The sequence below is a fragment of the Anguilla anguilla genome, chromosome 19, assembly GCF_013347855.1.
Source record: "Anguilla anguilla isolate fAngAng1 chromosome 19, fAngAng1.pri, whole genome shotgun sequence".
NCBI lineage: Eukaryota > Metazoa > Chordata > Actinopteri > Anguilliformes > Anguillidae > Anguilla > Anguilla anguilla.
Window position 1 is genome coordinate 14,524,987 of NC_049219.1, and position 2,985 is coordinate 14,527,971.

Genomic DNA, 2,985 nt, shown 5'->3' on the forward strand with positions numbered 1-2,985 from the left:
ATAAGTAATTAAGCAGACCTTTCCCTGGTCAAGTCTAAGCTGAAGCATTAATCAGGGGACAAACAGGGCCCCTGTTGTTACAGTCGGTGCTCGTTACTGCTTCATGGAGACCTGATTACAGAAATGACAGGACGATGAGGGTACTGGCACAGAACTGCAGTGGAATTATTCCATGATGACTCGTACTGGTAACAACCCGGTCTGTGAGATGTGAAGCGCCAGTGCTATTGCATAATTGACGTCTTCAAATGCTTATGGAGCCATTAACATAGCTGGATGCAATTTCAATCAAATTAATGATTTTTTTTTTTTTAAGTACCTCTGTGTACCTTCAGTAACTGATATGCTACTCTGTTCATGCCAAAAGCCCCAGGAGTTTACACTGAGAGAATGTGAGAGGAAGTGGCTTCTAATCTACCACTGGAGCCAGTCACCGTGTGACGTAGCACTGTTCATTTCTTTTAATTAGCAGACCTCTCACCAGGCACCGGTAGAGAGAACTGAAATCTGGGGCAGGCGGTAACTGCCATACAAGGACGCACGAATAATTAGCAGAAATAATCAGACGCAGATCTGAAACCCCCCTGCTATCAGCGCGAGTCTCCGTGACATTTAAATTCTTTTAATTTTCGCGATTTTTCTCGACCTGGAGAGAGAGCAGAGGAGGCCATTTTGTGACGCAGAAGGCTGTCGTTTCATACGCGGCAACCGGCTTCACAGTGCCAGCTGCTGATGTACGCAAATCAGGGCCACCGTGATCTGACCTGCCGCCACGTGAAAAATCCATTATCCCTCTCTTCCATATGGATTATGCCCTGACTGCTGCCTCCAGCCTTTTACAGGAGCGCACACAGACCCCCGGCCTGACACCATTAGCCTGAATGTCAGTGCCGTTACTTCAAAACTCACTTCAGGCCTCATTAAAATTCAAGGCTTTCACAAAAGATGTTTAGCTTTTTAGAAAATGCAATTCGATAAACAAGATATGACTCCGGCAAAATGAGTGGGAGCGGGGAAAGAGATCGATAGATCGAGATCAAGACCCAAGTTTCTCTGTTTTCTCACTGCAGTAAGTGAGAAGAAGAAAGCAGAGTGGTAGAGGACGGGGTCAGAGGTCAAAACTGTAGATTGAGAGGGAAGAGACAGACAGGCTGGATATCAGAGGAGCAGATGTGTGTGTACGTGCATGTGCATGAGTGTGAGTGTGTGTGAGAGAGGAAGTGTGTGTGTATATGCCTGCATGTGCGTGTGTGTGTGCGTGTGTGTGAGAGAGGAAGTGTGTGTGTGTGTGAGAGTATGTGTGAGAGAGAGTGAGTGTGTGTATACGTGCTGGTGTGTGTGCGTGTGTGTGTGTGTGAGAGCCTGTTGTTGTGTCTGAGGGGAGAAAGGAGAGTTGAAGTAAGGGCAGATGGACATGCTCTTAAGGCAGCGTAACTGTGAGTGGAAGTGAGGCCAGGGTGAGCCTGCCTGCCCACAGTGGGCATCACTACATGAGACGAGAAGCCCAGCTAAAAGAAGGCAAAGTTTCACCAAAAAAACTGTCACAAGCCTGTGTAGGAGACCCAAATAAAACACCTCAGACGGCAGCAATTCAGACTGAGCAGGGACCTTATCAGCCCCCCTTCCACCCTGATGATATTCACACACATACAACAGCCTTCCCTGCGGCTGTTACGCGCGGACACACACATAATATGCAACTCACAGCCTTGTGACGGATGACTGCTTGACATTCTACAGCTTGCTGAAGGGAGAAATCTGACCCGCTTTCAACATGGACGGAGACACATCTATGGTACCACAGACTGCTGCTTTAGATTCAGTTAGTAAAGCCTCTGGATCAGAGCCGCTCCTCCGCCTCTGCAGGGAACAAGCTCATCCCCGCAGTACGTGTCGTGTTCACTTTTTTCCATCCCAAACAGAGACAGATCTCCAGTGCTCCGGGGAAAGCCTACTTGCGTGCACGAAAGAAAAACTTTTTTTTGGCCCTGCTGTCAGCCCGAGAGGGGCACTGTGCACTGTGATGTCACAAAGAGAATGTTCCGGAAGGGTGACCTTGGCAAAAGACGCATCAGGAAAGAAAGCTGGCATTTCCCCAAATGGAGAAACGGTGATTTACAGTACAGCAGGCGAGTGTGATTTAAGTGCTTCTCACTTCTCCCTGCCACCTAATGAAACACAAGCCTTAGCCCACTTAGCCAAATAGCCTCTGCTGCCATTTTGTTGTTCACCACAACCAACAGCCAGCACTGTAAAGAGCTGCAGTGATGTTTTTGTGGGGGGGGGGGACCTTTAATGGGCTCAGAAAACAATTAAATGAGAAGGTCACAGCAGAGGAGATCTGGTCCCAGAGCAGCACTCATCCATGAGGGGGAAGTTACTGCCTTTCGCGTAAGACGCTCCGAAAATAAAAGATGGTTTCAGCCGGGGAAATCGTTTCCTGCAGAGAGGCTTTCCCAGTAGCTTTTCTCCCAGAGTGAGGCACAGCAGTCCGCCATATTCATTCAGATTTACCTGGAGCTCAGGCCTCCCTCCATCCCTCCATGTCACAGCCTCTGGGTAATGCGCCAGGAGCCCACAGCCTTCCAGGCGAAACGGGCTTCCGCATCTACGTTTCTGCTTGCAGGTAAAACAAGAGAAGAGCAGCCTCCCAGGAAGGCACTCAGGCGGCACCTTTAACGACCAAATTTACAATCTACAGGCATCGCCGCTGCTGCAGAGCATCAGGGGGCACAGATCCGTGAGACACTGGAGCGGCGAGCGAGGAGGAGAGCGATGTAAACACGCCCTGACCCGCGGCTCTCCCACGGGACGAGTCTAATCGAGCCCATAAATAAACCCCCTCCAGCAGATCCGCCTCGCCCCAGGGCTCCCGCCTCCACGCCACCCCAAATCACCTGCCTGCACCAGCCCCGAAAGGCCCAGCATTCCTCTTCCTGTTGCCAGTTAAATTCGGCTCTCGGCGTGACTCAGACCAGGAGCAGC